A 20,493-nucleotide genomic window follows, 5' to 3' on the forward strand; every position below is an offset into this window, starting at 1 on the left:
GGTGAGAAAATGTCATGGAGTGCCCAGGCCGGGGAAAAGCCACCTACGAGGCAGAGGTGTCCCCTGCCCAGCTACGATCACATCAGGCATTCCAGGTCAGGTACCAGCTTCTCCTGAGGGAAAAGACACCCAAGAGTGATGGCGGACCCTTGAACAGCTCGTAGGCTAGCAGTGTCGACCCCCCATGCAGTAAAAAAAAATCTGCTTAACTTTGACTCCTCAAAAATGTAACTCCTCATAGCCTACTGTTGACCAAAAGCCTTGTTGATAACATACACAGTTGATTAACACCTATTTTATATGTGATTTATATCATATACTGTGTTCTTATAATAAAGTGAGCTAGAGGAAAGAAAACGTTATTAAGAAAATAGTGAGAAAGGGAAAAGACATTTACTATTCATGAATTGGGGATGGATCGTCATAAGCTCTTCATCCGCATCGTCTTCATGCTGGGGAAGCTGTGGAGGAGGAGGAAGAGGAGGGTGGCAGAGGGCGAAGAAAATCCACATATAAGTGGATCAGCGCAGTTCAAACCCCTGTTGTTCAAAGCTCAACCGTACATAGAACCTGCTAAAGTGTATTCTCAACCACAGAAGAATTCCATCACTACAGCACCCAGGAGCCCTTCTCGAAAAAAAAAATACTTGATGACAAAAATTTAGCCATACAGCAGTTGAATCATAAAAATGTTAAAATTCAGGCATGAAGAAGCTGGAATGAAAGAATGCTGAATGTATTTGAATATGGAAGGGTCTCAAATGAAATACATGGTAATTGTGGCACAGAACAAAATGTAGATGATATAAAATGCAAGTCTGTAAAAATAGTCTAGCGAACAAAAGTCGTGGGGGAGGAAGAAAAGTGGGTAGGAGATATGAATTGTGCAAATTCAAGGGGAAGAAATCAACAGATCTTTTTAAAGTTATAACATTAGATTTAAAAAAAAAAAAAGGCTGACCCTAACCCCAACTTTGTAGCTTAACTTTTTGAATTTTAGATTTTTAGGAAAAATCACTAATATCACTTATAAGGAAAACACACATCTTCACTTATCCATTTCCTTCATGTTCAGTTTTAGATTCATTTTCTTTAGTTAAATACAAGTAATGTAAAATCGAATACATGATGTATTTCATTTGTGTAAAATTATTTCTATCTACTCTTCTGGGAGAATATACGCATTGCAAAAGCTCTAAAATGATGTTTATGAAACATTAACCACAGTGATTTGCAAGAAGTGTGGTGATTCCTCAAGAGCTAAAAACAGAACTACCATTCAACCCAGCAATACCATTACTGGATATATACCCAAAGGAATATAAATAATTCTGCCATAAAGACACATGTGCACCTATGTTCATACCAGCACCATTCACAATAGCAAAGATGTGGAGTCAACCTAAATGTCCATCAATGACAGATTGGACTCTAAAGATGTGGTATGTATACACCATGGAATACTACACAGCCAGAGTAAAGAACAAGATCATGTCTTTTGTAGGAACATGGATGGAGCCAGAGGCCATTATCCTTGGCAAATTAATGCAGGAACAGAAAACCAAAAGCCACATGTTCTCACTTATAAGTGGGAGCTAAAGGATGAGAACTCATGGACACAAAAAGGGAACAACAGGCACTGGGGCCCATCAGAGAGTGGAGGGTGGGAGGAGGGAGAGGAGCAGAGAAAATAACTATTGGGTACTAGGCTTAGTACCTGGGTGATGAAATAATCTATACCACAAACCCCCATGACGAGTTCACCTACATAACAGACCAGCACATGTACCCCTGAACCTAAAATAAGAGTTAAAAAAAAAAAGTAGTGATTTCCAGATGATGAGACTGGGAATAAATTTTTGACTTTTTGTACTTTCTGTTTTCTTGATCCACCCCTGTCCCCTGCCAACAAACAGATAACATTCTCCTAAGCAATAGTTACTTCCTAATGAGAAGAGAAGGAAGTCCTCCAGCAGCCCCGCTCCGCTGCTCCTCGAGCTCACCTGGGCTCATCTCCTCCAGGATCAATTCACTCATCACTGTGGTTCACGGCTGGGCTGCTCCTCCCTCTCCACCTTCTTTTTTTAACACAGACCTTGTCCTCTCCAGCCAATTGACATAGTCTGAGAAGACACCTCTTAGTCAAAAATGTCCTTTTGTTAAGCAAAAGACAATAATTGCACCTATGGAATACTGATCAGTGAAGAGGTGGCCTGGCTAAATTACAGTGTTTAGAACAAAACTAAACACAGCAACCAAAAGGACTTCGGTAAAGTAATTATGATCATCCACAGAGGTCTGACCTGGACACTGGTCAACTCTTCCTTCTGCCTCCACCTCACCCGGGTGCTTGCGCCCGAGGGCACCTGCATGGAACAGGCAATGCACGCGGCACTGAACCTTCATCCCCCAGGGTCCTGTGGAAACCCTGCTATGTGCCAGGCCCTACACTTAGCTCTGGATACACCAGGGCAAATGAAGCAGTCTAGCTAGGCAGACAACCAGACTGTCCAGGTAAACGGGCTGCTGTGTGGAAGCATATAACACACATGGAGCCAAGGCGTCTCGCACTGGGCCAGTCTAAGATGAGTCCAGGGTTGTGGAAAGAGGGTGGAGTGGAGAGAAAGAGGAGACAAGGCAGATGGAACAAGGGGAGAAGCTCTGTACCTCACAGTCAGGTGCTCTCTACTGTGTATCCAATAGCTATTCTTCTCTTTTAATCACAAAACTCCTACATGTTAGAAACAGTAAAGTGCCCTTCTTAAGAAACTAAATTTCCTGGCTCCCTAGCAATAGACAGTTGTTGGGTGGGGCTCCCAGGAAAGCCACTTGAAGGGGACAGATTCAGCTAGATGGAATGCAGACATGATGGCTACAGCTGCAGTGCCATTTTGCAACCGTGAGGAAATTTGGAGGCTAGAAGCTACACATTAAGGACTATGGAGCAGAAAGACAGAAAAACTCTGGATCCCTGATAATAGGCAATGGGAGTGAGATGAAAAGCAACAAGCCAACCCCAGACTGCCTACCTCCGGGTTTATTCTATGTGAAAGAAATATCAACATTTATCCAGCTGAAGACTCTCTTAGGTGGGATTTCTGCTACCTGCAGCTGAACCTAATCCTGAGTGATCTAGCTTAAAAGACCTATAAAAAGTTAGCTATTTTTAGCATGATCACCGTTACCCTAACTCCTCATCTATTTCCCTTGCCCTAGGCTCCTACAGAATTTATACTTTGCACTAAATAATTTACTCTGGAATTATTGGTGTATGTATTATTTATTAACTAACTGCATGACGGAGTATTCCCACCCTATAATAGGCTCATAAACTCCATGCATGGAAATAAACATAATTTATCCAAGCCTACCTCAGGGCCGAGCACATGATAGGTGACATGGTTTGGCTGTGTCCCCACCCAAATCTCCTCTTGAATTGTACCCCCATGATTCCCTCATGTTGTGGGAGGGACCCAGTGGGAGACAGTCGAATCATGGGGACAGTTTCCCCCATACTGTTCTTGTGGTAGTGAATAAGTCTCTCAAGATCTGACGGTTTTATCAGGAGTTTCTGTTTTTGTGTCTTCCTCATTCTCTCTTTGCCTGCTGCCATCCATGTAAGACGGGACTTGCTCCTCCTTGCCCACCATGATTGTGAGGCTTCCCCAGCCACGTGGAACTGTAAGTCCATTAAACCTCTTTCTTTTGTAAATTGCCCAGTGTCGGGTATGTCTTTATCAGCAGAGTAAAAACAGACTAATACAACGAGCTACTTCCTAAGTGCTGGCAGGACTGACACCATGATTCCCCTTCCTTTATCTGTCCTCTTGGTTACAGCTGTTGTGCTAAGAGGAGGGGAAAGCATGTCTTGTGATCCGCTCACCAGCCCTGTGATGAGGGTCTTATATCCACGTGTTAGAGATGAGGAAGCTGAGGCTCAGAGATGTCAAGTCACAGACCCAGGGTCACTCAGCAAGAAAACAGCAGAGCTGAGTTTCACAGCCCTGAGCATGCTGGCCTGTCCACGCCACCACAGGGGCCTCATGGAATTCGTGGTGTCCATGTCCCTAAGGAACTAGTTTTACTCTGAGGAAGAGGTTTGATGGGTGCACATTTCATTAGAGGGTGGGAACATGAAGATTATTTTTATTTTGCTATTTTATGTTCAATCTAAAACAGATGGAAAGTCTAATTAATTCCCACGCCTTCCCTTGCCAGCCCCAGGCAGTGGTCACCTCAGGGAGGAACAAGAACCTAAGACCACATGGAATACTATGCAGTCATAAAAAGAATGAGTTCATGTCCTTTGCAGGGACATGAATGAAGCTGGAAGCCATCACTCTCAGCAAACTAACACAGGATCAGAAAACCAAACACCACATGTTCTCACGCATAAGCGGGAGCTGAACAATGAGAACACATGGATACAGGGAGGGGAACATCACACACCGGGGCCTGTCGGGGTGGTGGGCTAGGAGAGGGAGAGCATTAGGACAAATACCTAATGCATACGGGGCTTAAAACCTAGATAAGTTGATCAGTGCAGCAAACCACCATGGCACACGTATACCTAGGTAACAAACCTTCACATTCTGCACATGTATCCCAGAACTTAAATTAAATTAAAAAAAAAGAACCGGGGACTTGCACCTCCGTCCCTCCTGCCCGTCGCCTGGCAGACGCCATCGCTGAAGGCAGCAGCTGGATTTGTCTTGTTTAGTCGGTGCCTTTCTCCTCTTTCTGAAGGATGAGCTGAGAGTTTCGAGTTCCACTGAGGCCTGACTGCTGTCTGGCCGCCTTCCTGGGAACACACGCCGCGTGGAACCAGCTGGGTTTCTCTCACTGTTCTCCAGCACTGCCCAGACCAGAGGCGCAGGGAGAGGAGGGGTCAGCGGTTCCGCGACCACTCCTCACGCTGTCCCTGCTCTCCAGCCTCTGCCTCTGCAGGAGCCCGCGGGAGCTGCCCCGGGCCCCCTGTCCCCACCTGTGGCACCTGTCCTGGTCCGCCTCCTGGGGCCGCGCCTGCCCCCCACACAGTGCTGCCAGTGCTGGAGGGCGAGACTCTATCTGCTGTCTCTGCAGGTCTCCACTGTTCACCCGTAGCAATGGCTTAACAAAATATCTGTTCTTTTTAATTAAACTTTGACACACCCTAAAGAATGCACCAAGACCCAGTTGCCTACAGTTCTGGGCTCTGCAGTTCCTTGCATGGTTTGGTTCTGACCCTAGAACATGTTTTTTATCATTATTAATGGTCATATTCATTTCCAGAATGGTCAATTTTCTGCCAAGCTTAAAATTTACTAATAGCCTTTGGAGCAGAGGTTCGAATTCTTTCTCCGCGTCCTCTGGGACCGCTGACACGGACGCCCCATGCCCGTGGAGTTCCCTCTCCCACTCTCTTTCCTCCTGGGACCGCACCCGGGGCCTGTGGGCAGATTTACAAAATGAGGGAAAAGAATGTTACTGCTGACCCAGAAGAATTCTGGTCTAACACAAACGAAAATAACTGAAATGGCAGAAAAGCTTTCGACAGTAAGAGACCCGGCCCGGGGACCCTGGCCTCCAGCACGGAGCTGCCTTGTGGGTTTTACATGGATGGGATTTTGTCCCCCAGTTGTCAGGCAAGGATGGCGCACCGTGGCCCAGGAGTCCGCGCGGTTTTGTCCAGCCAGCGAGGTATCCCTTGCACTGTGTCCTGGCAGGAGAACCCTCTTCCTGCAAGGAGCAGATTGCGAGTCATTTGAGTGGGGCCACCTCACTCCCCCATCACAGCCTTCTACCGGAGAACCACACGCTCCATTTCCCAGCCCCCGTTGTGAGTTCAGGGGTGGGCACAGGCCTTGCCCCCTGAAATTCAGCACACAACCCCTAGAACAGAAGAGACCTCTCTTTCTCTAGAAAGGTACGTGGCACGACCACAACTGCAGACGCGAACAGAACAAAAGCCATCCGGCCGGCAGAAGCCTCCGAGAGAGGAGTGAGGCAGAGTAAAGATTATCTGAGCCCTCGGATTCAGGTTGCCAGATGAGATACTGGGTGCCCACTTAAAGTGGAATTTTAGTTAGAGAATGGAGAGGGGGCATATTTGAACTAGAAAAAAAATCATTCTTTATGTGAAATTCAAATTTAATTGGGTGCCCTGTTTCTTTTTGTTAAGTCTGGCCATCCTAACCTGGATTCATCCGCGCCTGAAGCCAAACACACCCTGGGCGTCCCAGGAAGGAGCAGGGTTTCCTGCACTCCCAGCTGAAGGACCGTCGCTCCTGGGTCTTCTCTCCACACACAAACAAGGGAAGAGAAAATGGCCCCAGGGCTCCATGAGCGCCAGCCCGAAGCAGTAGTGATGGCAGGGCATTGCTGCGTTGGTTTTCTCATACCTGAAGAAGCATTAACTCCTCCGGGAAGCCTTTTGCAGAGAAGTCAAAGTACTTTTTTAAAAAGAAGAGGAGACAGGAAGACGGTCTTTAAAGTGAAACTCCTAATCATCCTATGATAAGAATGAAACCTAATTTTCCTGTCCACTGCTACCTGCTAGGTTACGTGCTGCATTTTAACTCCTTGTAATCCCCAGAAGGCAAAGGATGTTAAAATCAATTTTTTAAAATTGTATTAGCAAATCACTTTCTTCTCTCAAGTGTTTTGTCACCTCTGTAGTCCCTGAGCAAACACACAGACAGCCCACATGGTGATCGCAAGTGTGTACTTTGAGCACAGGGCATTTAAGTCAAATATTGATTCTGCCATGTATTAACATGAATGCCACTTTGAGTACCTCATTGCCCTCTGCCAGCCTCGGTTTCCTCATCTGTATGATAGAGACAATAACATTATCATTGTCATTTTGTGTAGCTCTGGGATTTTGTGCCTGGCCTGTGACAAGTCAGTACATAGTATTTATTGTTAAATGGCAGCTGCGCACACCTGCCACCACTTGGGAAGTTCTTGTCATGCTCCATATGACCTGAAGACTGGGGTGGAGTTGGGCGGCTGGGAGAGAACTGGGCCCAGTTGCTTTCTGAGTTGCTGACGCCTCTGCTGACAGAGCACAACAGCCCACAAGCTGCCCCTCGCTCAGCCTCACAGCAGCGCAGGACGTCTGCGTTATCTGCAAATTTGATTTTGTTTGTGGCACAATTTCTATTAGTTGGACATTTCAAACATTGTCATTCTTTTATATTTTTTATCAGTATATTATTTAAAAACCAAAGCATTGACCCACCCATTTCACAGAGAATGGAGACAAAGAGTGAGTGAGTGTCTAGTGCACAGACAAACCACTTCTTGGAGTATAAATAGGGCGGGATCCCAGCTCTTCCACATTCTCATTCAGGCATTTGAGATAAAAACTCAGCTTTCCACTGCCTAAGTTCAGAGGGGAACGTGTCGCCCCACACACCCTGGGAACCAACTAGGGCCACAGGCTTCAGGTCACCTGGAACACGCGGCTCCACAGAAGCTGCCAGCGTCCCGCCTCTGTGCCTCCCTCTGCTCTGTGCACCTCCCTGGGTTCGGTTCTCGAGACAGGCATCTGCAAGCACAGGCACGGGCTCCCCAGACTCTGTCTCCCCAGGGCAGAAGGGCCGCCTTTCCCTGAACCTCCCAGAGGGCTGACCCAGGGGAGGGCTCCAATTGCTCCTCCTGGATCACACGCTCAGCTGCGGCCGGCTCTGGGACCCAGAGGAGGTGGCAGGAGTGACCCACCAGGACCTGGGTCGGCCTGGCTCTCAGAAAGTGCTGGTAGGAGGAAGCCCCACCCTAGCTGCTTGAGGAAGCTTCCTCTGGGGAAGAAAGTCCCTGGTCTTGGAGGACAGGAGGTGGAGGTGGGGCCTGGATAAAGGATGGCCACTACCCAAGCAGACCAGGGCAGATATCGAGGGACATCTGTTCCTGGGCACCCGCAAGAAAGTTTTTATTGTGCAAGTTATACTTGGAGTCATTTCCTTGACAACGTTGGTTCGCCCCCACCCCACCTCCACAGCTCCACCAGCGCGGTGGCTGGTCTGGTTCGCTGTGTCTTCGCTACCCGTCTCCACGCTCACACACAGAAACCAACAGGATCAGACAATAAACAGCACCGTGCTGCGGCTCGGTGCTATGTGTTTTCAATAGGTTCAGACTAAACACATTGCTCTGAAAATTACTTTATTTAATAAAAAATGTGCTGGGGTTGTTCCTTGTCATAAATACTTCGGTTGTTTCCAATTTTTCACTGTTCAAAAAAATACACAGCAATTAATATCCCTGCATATAATTCACAGTACACATAGGGCAATCTTTTTGTCTATGACAGATATCAACAATAATTTCTGGCTTATATAGTATATTGTTAAATAAACTGACTTTGTAATTTCAACTCAGCACAGAGAAAGCTCCAGGCCTTGATGCCTTTTTTAATGAATTCTACCAAACATTTAAAAAAGAAACAACACTAAACTTACAATAAAACTCTTCCAGGAACAGAAAAAGAGAGAAAACTTCTTTGTTGTTGTTCTTGTTGTTGTTGTTGTTGAGACGGAGTTTTGCTGTTGTTGCCAGGCTGGAGTGCAATGGCATGATCTCGGCTTACTGAAACCTCCACCTCCCAAGTTCAAGCGATTCTCCTGCCTCAGCCTCCCAAGTAGCTGAAATTACAGGCGCCCGCCATACCCAGCTATTTTTTTTGTATTTTTAGTAGAGACGGGGTTTCACCATGTTGGCCAGGCTGGTCTCAAACTCCTGACCTCAGGTGATCTGCCCACCTCCCAAAGTGCTGGGATTACAGGCATGAGCCACTGCACCCAGCCAAGAAAACTTCTTAATGTGTGCTTATAAGGCCAGCACAGCCATTACACTAAACATCCGGTAAGAATATTACAAAAAGAAAAATTACAGGTCAATCTCTCTTTAAAACATAGACACCAAAAAAGAACCTGAATGTAACAACATAGAAAAAGAAAATACATGGCAACCAAATTAGATGTACACCAGGAAGGCAAGGCTGGTTTAACATTTGAAAATCAATGAATACAATTCAACCTATTACTAGAATAAAGGAAAAAGCAATAGCGTCATCTCAAATGTGCAATAAAAGGAATGTAATAAAATTTAGCAAACATTTATAATTTAAAAATTCTTGGCAAATTAGAAATAAAAGGGAATGTCCATAATCTGTTAAAAGGTATCTACAAAGGAAAAGAGCAATATTCACTCAATATCATAGATAATACAGAATACTGAAAACTTTACCTCTGAGCCTGGCAGTGAGGGAGATGCCTCTTTTGACACTTCTATTCAACACTGTCCTGGAGGTCCTTGCCAGTTCTATTAAAAAAAAAAAAAAAGGCAACTGTAAGGATTAGAAAGTAAGAAAAAAAACCCTGTAGTTTTGGCAGATGACATAATTGCACATTCAGGAAATATAAAAGGAATAAATCAAATAAAATGTGCAAGAACTCTACATAGAGAACTTCCGCACGTTACTGAGATAAAGAGATCCAAGTAAATTCCGTGGTATTGGTGGACTGCAGCAATGGAACAGGAGAGTCCTGAACAAGACTCTCCTTGCGATGCTTGGTTTATGATAAAAGTGATTCTGCACAGCCGTGAAGAAAGAAGTATTTCTGTTATCTGTTGCTGCATAACAAAGCATCCTAAAACTTAGTGGCTTAAAACAAGAAGGTTTTACCTTTATTTTCTGAGAGTTGGCTCCACTGCACTAGGCTGCAATCCTAGGGACTAACCATGCTGGGAAGTTCAAGATGGTGCACTCACATACAGGAAGCTGGATACTGGCTGGGAACTCAGTGCCTCAGTTATCCTAATGAAACTTGAGTTTCTCACAGTTTGCTTTTAAGAGGGAGGATTCCAAGCCTCGGGTATATGAAACTGCAGATATCCCAAGCCCTACTCGTGAAAACACCTAGCCTCAGTTATGCACCATCCTGCTGGTCAAAGGAAGTCACAGATTTGTGTTTTTTTCTGCTTGTATATGACACTCCAATAAAAGTTATTTTTAAAATTTTAAACATCAAAAATTTTAGGAGGTCAAATTTATCAATCTTTTATTTCTTTGTCTTTTGGGATCTTAAGAGTTCCCACCTCTGAAAACTGAAACATATTTTCATGTGTAAGTTTTAGAATTTTTGATATAACATTCAGTTATCTGAAAATTATTTTTGTCAATACCGTGAATTGGGATCTCTTCTTCCCAAACACATAAATGATTGTCCTGACAGCATTTATTAAATAACCCATAATTCCCCTTACTAATTTGAATGAGTCTGGACTCTTGACTTTAAACAATGAAAGTGATTTTTTGAACCTGTATCACACTGATTCCAATCACTTCTCACTGTGTTTTGATATCTGATGGGGCCAATTTTTCACCTCAGTTCTTTTTCTTGACTATTCTGGCAACTTAAGTGTGCCTTGCCTTTGGTTTTACCAACCTTCAGCAACAGCACAGTAGAAAAATATTTCATCATATAGTTTTACCTTTAATGTATATATACTTTGCACAGAGTGTGACTCCTGCAAACTGTTTTCTGGTTCGTGATCTTGTTTGATTTTCCACAAATAGGGCATCATCACAGTCCTCAGGTTCACAGGTGGGAAAACAGAGAGAGAGGCTGCATGAATTGCCTGTGGTCCTACAAAGGCGACTCGGGACTTTGCGCCATTTGGTGGGTTCATGCTCATGGCAGAGCTGCCCTTCCCCACCCTCTGTCACATGCTGGTCAGTGCAGCCCAGCTCTGCTTCAGATTGAAATGCTCACCAGCATCAAATTCTCTCTATCTTGGTAAATTGTACTTTGCTCTGTGTTCAGCTGCTCTCCAGGTAGGAGTGCCCTGATAGAGAATTAGGGCCCTAAGACCACATTCCCATTCCATGCCACTGCTCGGGAACTGTACAAGTCGGCAAGATAATATAGAAACCCAGCCCCTGTGTCGCGATGCCGAGAGCCCTCTGAGGTGCTGTCTGACGTTGCTCTTCCAACCCATTTGAAAGGACCTGGCCTGTGCTGCCACCATAGGTTCCTGAGCCAGCGCGGAAGGTTGCTCAGCCATTTAAAATCTGTCGGTCTCGATAAGAAATACAAAGAGAAAATGGAGGGTGATTGGCAGAGCAAATTGGATCTTCACTTGCCAATTCTCTTCTCATTTGCAAATATATTAGTGAAAAGCCCAAAGCAGCCCTGAGCCGGTTTCATGAATCCAGCACTCCTGCCTGACAATTAGAGGCCCTCATCTGAAAATACTAACAAAGGAGTCCAGGCTTCTCAGCTGTTCACTCAGCTAGAATTTGCCTTGAGTTCAAGAGAAGAAAATAAATCCTGCTTTGGAAATGACAATTTGAGAGAAAGACACCTTTCCAATTGTAACAAGACAGTGTTATTGACCTGGTTTTTGATATTATTATTATCAAACATAATTTAAGGCTGACCAAGAGTTCAGCTGAGGACAGGTCCTTGCTACGGTGGCTAAGTTTTTGTGTTTAGATAATCTCTTAATTTCTAGAACATATTCTTTAAGTAGGATTGACTATAAATCAACACTGAAAATGTTGAAATAGAGTTGGGATGTGATGCTAAGACCTAGACATTCTGAAATCTCTGCATCATTCCCAGGTGTGGCACCAGCAAGCCAGATCCCAAGGGCCACCGGAATAGTGGGGGAAGGGACAGTGGGAGGGAGATAAGGAGACAGAAATAGGTCCTCTTTCTTCCCTTTTTTGTCTCTTTCTTGCTGTCCTTTTTAAAGAAGAAAAGAAATGGAAAACACTCACAAAGTGTTTCTCATAAATCAGGTAGTAAAGTTCATTCACTTATCCATAGCTCTGAGGCTCTGGAGACATGGCAGGAGCTAACAGAGCTGATGTCTCTCAGGACAGAATTAAACCAGATGCAGAAGGCCAACACAGAAGCATTGTCCCCAGTCCCAAGCTGTCCCTGCCATGAGGGCGCCCCAACTTAGTCATCCTTCGTCTGACACCCACCCCCACTGCATTGGTATCTGAAGATGAAGCTCTTCAAAGAAGGTCTGGAAAAACAGGCCTCTTGGTGTTTTCCACCCCACACTCCAGGGTGACTCTGGGGCCTTTCTCTGGTTTTGTTCTTCATCTGAAACTGAAGGGCCATAACCATAGACTCTGGATTGTGCAATGCACGGAAACCTCACGGTGATGGTGCCTTAACCAGTTTTGAACATGAACTCGATGTAATACCTTTTATTCAGCTATTAAAAACGATGACTGAGATAGACGAGAACATCCCCCAACTTGATAAAGAATATCTACACAAACCCTACAGCTAACATCACACTTACGGGTGAGAAACTCAAAACTTTTCCCACTAAGACCAGGAACGAGGCACGGTGTCGCCTCTCCAGACTCCTTTGCAACGTCATACTAAAAGTCCCAACTAATGCAATAAACAAACAAATAAACTATAAGGTATATAGATGGGAAGAAAGAAATAAAGTTGTCTTTGTTTCCAGATGATGTAATTGTCTATGTAGAAAATCTGAGAGAAATGACCACAGAAAAAACATCTGAAATTAATAAGCGATTACATTAATAGCAAGGTGGCAGACTACAAGATAATATGCAAAAGTCAACCATTTTCCTACGTAACAGCAATGAACAAGTGGGATCTGAAATTAAAAACATAATGCCATTGATATTAGAGCACTTGAAAAAAAGAAATACCTTAAGAATAAATCTAACAAAATATGCAAAAGATCTATATGAGGAAAACCGCAAAACTCTGATGAAAGGAATCAAAGCAAAACTAAATAAGAAGGAAAATGTTTCATGTCCCTGGATAGAAAGACTCAATATGGTCAAGCTATCAAGATTCTTCCCAACTTAACCTGTAGATTTAATGCAACCCCAATCAAAATCCCAGCAAGTTATTTTGGGGATATTGACGAACTGATTCTAAAGGTTATGAAAAGGGGCAAAAGACCCAGACTAGCCAACACAATATTGAAGGAGAAGAATGAACTTGGAGGACAGACACTACCTGACTTCAAGACTTACTCTAAAGCTACATCTTACTCTAAAAACACCTTGGTATTGGCAATATATATACATATATATGTGTGTGTATATATATATATATATATATAATAGACAAATAGATCAATGGAACAGAATAGAGTCTGAAAATATATCCACACAAATATAGCCAACTGGTCTTTGACAAAAGAACAAAGGCAATAAAATGAAGCAAAGCTAATCTTTTCAATAAACAATGCTGGAACAACTGAACATCTTATCAATGAATGAATCTAAACACAGATCTCACACCATTCACAAGCAGTAACTCAAAGTGGATCATAGACATAACTGTGAAATGCAAAAAACTACAAAACTCCTAGAATGTAACACAGAAGAAAACCTAGATGACCTTGGGTTTGGCAATGACTTTTAGATACACCAAATCCATGATTTATGAAAGAAATAATTGATAAACTAGACGTGATTGAAAAAACTTCTGGTCTGCAAAAGACACTGTGAAGAAAATGAAAAGGTAAGCCAGAGGCTGAAAAAAAATAATAATTGCAGAGACATATTTAATAAAGGACTGTTATCCAAAATATACAAAAACTTTTAAAACTCAACAATAAGAAAATAAACACCTTGATTAAAAAATGGGCCAAGACCTTAACAAGTACCTCACTAGAGGAGATATACAGATGGCTAATAAGCAAATGAAAAGATGTTCAACCTCACATGTCATCATGAAATGCAAATCTCAATAGCAACACACTTTACACACGTTCTAAAGCAGCCCAAATCCAAAACGCTGACAACACAAGGATGCAGAGCGAAACTTGCAGTCTCGCAAGTTTCTTACAAAATGAAACATGCTGTTCCCATGCAATTCAGCAGTCTCACTCCTTCGTATTTACCCAAAGAAGTTAAAAACTGATGTCCACACAAAAACCTGCGCAGGGATGTTTATACTGGCTTTGTACATACTTGCCTAAAATTAGAAGCAACCAAGACGTTCTTCAATGGGTGAGTAAACAAACTGGAATACATGCAGACCATAAAATATTTTTCAGCACTAAAAAGAAATGAGCTATCAGTTCATGAAGAGACATGAAGGAAACTTACATGCATATTCCTAAGGGAAATAAGCCAATCCCAAAAGACTACAAACTGCATGATTCCAACTGTATGACATTCTGGAAAATGCAAAACTATGAAGACAGTCAAAAGTGGTTGCCAGGGCTTTCAGGGGAAGGAATGAATCGGCAAAGCACAGACGCTTTTTAGAGTGGTGAAAATACCCTGTATAATACTAAAAAGATAGATACCTGCCATTATCTACTCATCCGAACCCATAGAATGTACAAACACCAAGAATGAGCCCTAATGTAAACTAGGGACTTGGGTGAGAATGACGTGTCAATGGAGGCTCATTGACTGTAACAAACGTAACCCTCTGGTTGGGGATGTGGATAGCCGGGGAGGCTGTGCCTGTGTGAGGGCAGCAGGTGGATGGGAATTATTTGCACCTTCTGCTCAATTTTGCTGCGAACCCAAAACTTTTCCTTAAAAAAAATAGTCTTGACTGGGCACAGTGGCTCACGCCTGTAATCCCAGCATTTTGGGAGGCTGAGGAGGGTGGATGACCTGAGGTCAGGCGTTCGAGACCAGCCTGGCCAACATGGTGAAACCTCGTCTCTACTAAAAATACAAAAATTAGCCGGGTGTGGTGGCACGTGCCTGTAATTCCAGCTACCCAGGAGGCTGAGACAGGACAATTGCTTGAACCTGGGAAGTAGAGGTTGCAGTGAGCCGAGATCGTGCCACTGCACTACAACCTGTGTGACAGAGCAAGACTCCATGTCAAAAAAAAAAAAAAGTCTTTTAAAAAATCTGTTATTTGTTGAAGGGCCTATTTTGTGCAGGCCACCAGAAAAGAACTGTGCATGCAGCATCTCAATTAATACGCACGTAGTCTGATGATATTAGATACCCTGTGTGTTTTGCAGATTGGGGAACTGAGGTTGAAGGACATTAGATTCGGTGTCTAAAGTGTGCCTGTTCATCATTCCTTTTGCGGAGCCCCTACAATGCTATGCGGAGCCATCACCACACAGGTTTATGACTCCACTTCCTCCACTGTGGATATCGCAAGCAAGATCCAAGTAAGACTCATTTGGAGAGAGTTTCCCCTTCTTTCTGGTGTGAAGAGCGTGGGGCCCTGCAAGGCTGTGCCCTGGATGGTGGTCTCTCCCCAACGCGGAGCAAGGCTGCTGAGAGCAAAGTCAGTGCAGAGGCAAGAAGATGGCGAGAGACAGACCCCGTGATCTCCTTGTCTGAGCCCACATGTTACAGGGATCAGACATGAGCAGGGCAGGAGAGGGCTCTCCCCCACCTGCCAGGAATGTCAGGCGACCGTAGGGTGATGGTTCACCGTTACCGGCCGGGGGCGGTGGCTCACGCCTGCAATCCCAGCACTTTGGGAGGCCGAGGCAGGGTGTGTTAAAATTACCTGTGTATTTATATTTATTAAAAGTGCCAGGCCGGGCACGGTGGCTCACTCCTGTAATCCCAGCACTTTGGGAGGCCGAGGCGGGCAGATCACCAGGTCGGGAGATCGGGACCATCCTGGCTAACATGGTGAAACCCTGTCTCTACTAAAAATACAAAAAATTAGCCCGGCGCAGTGGCAGGCGCCTGTAGTCCCAGCTACTCGGGAGGCTGAGGCAGGAGAATGGTGTGAACCCGGGAGGCGGAGCTTGCAGTGAGCCGAGATCGCGCCACTGCACTCCAGCGTGGACTACAGAGCCAGACTCGGTCTCAAAAAAAAAAAAAAAAAAAAAGATAAATGGCAGCTGAAGCTAGGGAGAGACAATCTCCTGAAGGTCTGCAGCTGTCACACTAAAGTGTCAATTGAATGCAGGCACCAGGAAGAAGCAACTTCCCAACCAGATAAAAAGGGCTTCCAATAAAATCGCAGGTAGTGGGCAAGTGAGGCCAGGTGTGAGCAAAGAGACAACATGGCGGAGTCTGACCTTCCCGGGACACTCACCGGAAAAGGGAAGAAGGCCCCAGATGGGCATGCGTCCCACTTCCTAGCCCACTGCGCAGGCTCACTTCCCAAGTGTGAGGAGGGTTCTGCGCAGGCGGGCAGTCCACCCTCAGGGAAGAGTCACAGGAAAGGGGGCGCAGAACGCCGGAGGTGGACCAGCGTATAAAGTCCTAGGGACCAAGGTTAAACACTGCCCTTGACCTTCACGATACCCGCTTGGATCTCTTCCAAATGTACTTTCTTTCCTGCTCTAAGGCTTTGTAATAAACTTCCATTCCTGCTCTGAAACTTGCCTCGGTCTTTTTTCTGCCTTATGCCCCTCCTTCGAATTATTTCTTCTGAGGAGGCAAGAATTGAGGTTGCTGCGGACCCGTGCGGATTCGCTGCCAGTAACTCGGACACCTTCCACCCCTAACACACGGACACAATGTGCCTGCAACCACAATTCTCCTCCTGGCATTCAGTTGCACGAGCCACTAAAGTCTTCCCTTCTTGAGCTAGTTGGAGTTGGCTGCTGTGCCTTGTGCCCATGCTGACTAAGACTGCTCCTTGCGCAGCAGCCAGAAGCAGAGCTGGCACCTGCACCAAGCCCGGCCCTCTGTGCCCAAGATTGCCACCTCTCCCAGGGGGCACTTGGTTATTTGACCCACTCCTCACCCCAAGGGCTCTGTTACCCAGTGAACTATATTTAATCAATGGATAATTTGCATTCACAGCTTTTCTTCGTCAGCCTTTCTAAACTAATTCAATGAGTCCTCTAGTGGCACAGGCTCAGATCACGGAACACACCAGCGGACTCGCTGTAGCCAGATGAAGCCGGCCATGGCGGCCTGGATACCGCAGCTCTGCGGGCAGCTCTGGGGCTGCTGTGTCAGCAGGGGGACTCCCGCCACCTCCCGCTCTGTGGCTTGCTGTCCCCCTGACCTCATTGGCCCACTGTCCCCACTGTATCCCAGCCTCCTCCAAGAGCACCCGCCTCTTCCCGTGCCTCACTCTGGGAGTTGGTACAGGGCTAACTTCTATCCCTGCCTCCTGCTTCCTCCCTGCCTGGTCTCCTCTCGCCCCTCTTGAACTTGCTTCTAAGTGCTGCTGAGTCTCAAGTCAGTAACACTCGGCCCCATCCCTGCAAGAAGCTTCAGCCTCACACGCACACTTGCTACCCAACCATCCTCTCAAGCAGCCCATGATGCTGCAAATTCCACCAGGTCAAAACTGAACCCATCATCGTCCATAACCCCAAATACCTCCCGCGTGTGCCAGGTGTGTTGTCCTAAACCGTTTTGTTGCTAGAAGCAGAGGACACCCCTAACTCACCTTCTCCTTCACCATCCAACCCGATCAGTGGTCAAGTTTTATCATTTCTGCATCTTAACAATTTAAATGCATTAACTTGTCTTTATTCCCATAGCCACTGTAGGGAACGATCTCTACCACCTCTCACCTGAGGTCCTGTCCCTCCACCTCTCGACTGAGTTCCTGTCTCTCCACCTCTCGCCTGAGGTCCTGTCTCTCCACCATCTCTCACTTGAGTTCCTGTCTCTCTACCTCTCGCCTGAGTTCCTGTCTCTCCACACCCTCACCTGAGTTTCGTGTGTCACCTGTTGTAACAGCCCTCTCTTAAGAGGTCAGCTGGTTAGGGAGCTCCAGTGTGAAAACCGTCCATAGGCATTGGTGGTTCACGGGACATTTTCCTTGGCAGAAACTTCAGTTTTACTGAGAACTGAGCTGGAAATGTATGTGTAAGCACAAGAGGCCTCCCAGAACCTTTGACCCAAATCCAGCACCAGTGTTGGATCCTCTTGCTGTAAAATAGGACATTTTTTCAAAAGGAGTGTGAAGTAAGTATTGATTCACAAAGTGCCCTGAAGTCCTTGGACACTCCTGTCCCTGAATTCCCTCAGTGGATTCCCCACCCCGTCTCTCAGTGTTTGGACAATCGTGGGTTTTCTGACCAAACATTTTATTCTAAACAATGGCCTAAATTCATCCCTGAGAGGCTGGCATTCAGCCTTCTGTTTTCAATCTTTTTGGACTCAACTGTGTACTTGGACTGAGATTTTACATTGTGCAACTTCCTGACAGTAACGTGCCATTACCCTGGGGGGTAAAGAGCTATTTAAGTCCAGACTCAGCCATTCCCATCAGCCACAACAGAGCCAGACCTCTCCATGCCCCAGGAGGGTACCCTGAACTCAAAATGCCCCTTGGCGATTGGGTTTAATGACAGCATTTTCAAAGGCACTCCCCAGTCCACCATGGAATGTGAAGGCTGCCTCCTCTCCTGCCTCCGCTCTGCGGCACAGCTGTGGCTCTGGGTCCCACATGACTGCACAGAGTCAATGCCAAGGGCGTGACCAGGGTGCCTGAGACCTCGCTGTGGTCTGGGTGGAGCCCCAGCACTCAGGGTGCAGCTGCGCAAAGATTGCAGGTGCCTCTCCTGGGGCCTGAGCTTGTAAGTGTCCTTTAGGTGTTGGGATGGGACGCCTGACTCCTCGGCAGGGCACAAGGGGCCACTGCAGGAATAAAACTCAGAAAATCCCCCTGCTCAGACTCAGCAACAGCCAAGCCCCCTTCAGTGTGATGCTGTGGGTGCTGACCTACAAATCCTCACCCAGACACCTGCCACCCCGGACCCCACAGAACGGGCAGGGCCAAGATCCTCCCGGTTTGGGGTGAGGAAGTGACACCCTGGTCCCAGGACATCTCCAGGGTCCTCTGTCAGATACACACCCTCACCAAGCTGGCAAAAAGTATGTGTCCCCATCTCACAGATGAGGAAAGTGGAGCCCAGAGAGCTTCCACGACTTTCCCAGGGCTGCAACAGAGCAACGAGGGTCAAAAGGAGGATGGAATGGACGTGGCCCCCAGCCCGTCCTTGGCCACCACTCCCTTCCTCTGTCACCAGTTCCAAAGGGGTCATCGCAAAGCACTTTGAAAACCCCAGGGCTTCCCCCACTGACCTCCCCCACTGACCTCTGCCGCTGACTTCCCCCTCTGACCTCCACCACTGACCTCTGCCACTGACCTCCACCGCTGACCTCCCCCGCTGACCTTCCCCCGACTTCTGCCGCTGACCTTCCCCTCTGACCTCCGCAGCTGACCTCCCCGCTAACCTCCGCTACTGACCTCTGCCACTGACCTCCCCCGCTGACCTCTGCTGCTGACCTCTGCCGCTGACCTCTGCCACTGACCTCTGCCACTGACCTCTGCTGCTGACCTCTGCCGCTGACCTCTGCCACTGACCTCTGCTGCTGACCTCTGCCGCTGACCTCTGCCGCTGACCTCTGCCGCTGACCTCCCCCGCTGACCTCTACCGCTGACCTCTGCCGCTGACCTCTACCGCTGACCTCTGCCGCTGACCTCCCCCGCTGACCTCTGCTCCATTTGTCCAGCTCCAGCCGCTCAAGAGCCCCTGCAACCCTGAGACCACCCGCTCTCCGTCAGCCCCATGGACAAAGCGAGCTCCTTCCCCAGCTAGAGAGGCCTGCACCCCCACCTGGCTTCGTGTCTGCTTTCTTATGTGTTTTTGTTTACTTTTCTCTCCTCAGTCATTCTCGTGGATATTACTCATATTCCTTAACTCCGTTTCTAGTCCCTAAGACACTCTGGAAACATATTATCCTTGCCTGAAAGATGCCACTCATAATAAAGTGCCTTGCACTGAATGTGCTGTTAGAATGACAGGGAAACAGGTGTCACTGGAAGCTGCCCTGCCGACCTGAGTCCTGGAATAGGGCAACATCTGGAATGGGCCTTTGTTGGCTCCAGAGAATAGAAGCTGGTGGCTGTCATGTGTGCCGGTCACCACTTACACTTGGGCATCGGCGTCTCACAGCAGTGGAAGAGGCATGCTTGAAAGTGAACGAACAGTCTTTCTTTCAGCCTTCTCCTCCTTATCCCCTTCAGTAAGGTCTGTGATTTGAAGATCCATTTCATATTTCACATGGCTGCTTGGTGGGTTTTGTAGAATGACCTGAATCTTAACCTTTTCCAGCCAAAGAACAGGCATTTCTAGAAGAGCTTATTGGTGACAAAAATGAAGAAAAAAAAACACCTTCACCAGGATATTCCTCCTGAGGAAAATGACTTTTTAAAGCTTTTGCAATGCCTAAAAAATACAAATGTGTGGATATCACTTACATTTCCAACAAAAGATGACAGCAATGTGGACTCATCAGGTGAACGCCATGGTCTCCAGGTGAAGCCACTTTCTATGCAGCAAAAGAGAGGAAATGGAGGGTGATAGCTGCCAGCACCCACAGTGTTCCAGATGCGGCCTGGGGCAGGTGTACGCTCTCTTGCAGCTTCACACTGACCGAGGCAAACACTGCTATTGCAGCTCTTTTGAAATTAAACCACTAAGAATCTAAGAAACCAGATGACTGCCAAGGCAAACTCAGCTCCTCCTCGCATGAGATCAGGGTGGAACCCAGACTGACTCCACAGCCCGTGCCTTCCTTCC

The 20,493-nt window shown here is 46.4% G+C and overlaps 1 long non-coding RNA gene across 1 annotated transcript; it reads right to left on the reverse strand.

The window, feature by feature from the left end:
- Positions 1 to 8,133: 8,133 nt before the first annotated feature.
- LOC129039556 (uncharacterized) lies at positions 8,134 to 17,545 on the reverse strand. The gene is made up of 4 exons (XR_008503338.2): positions 17,473 to 17,545; positions 9,229 to 9,303; positions 8,442 to 8,624; positions 8,134 to 8,212 (listed from the first exon to the last, which is right to left on the reverse strand). It is a non-coding gene; the product is annotated as an uncharacterized LOC129039556 (long non-coding RNA).
- Positions 17,546 to 20,493: the final 2,948 nt, after the last annotated feature.

The sequence above is a fragment of the Pongo pygmaeus genome, chromosome 5 (assembly GCF_028885625.2).
Source record: "Pongo pygmaeus isolate AG05252 chromosome 5, NHGRI_mPonPyg2-v2.0_pri, whole genome shotgun sequence".
In the NCBI taxonomy this organism is placed as follows: Eukaryota; Metazoa; Chordata; class Mammalia; order Primates; family Hominidae; genus Pongo; species Pongo pygmaeus.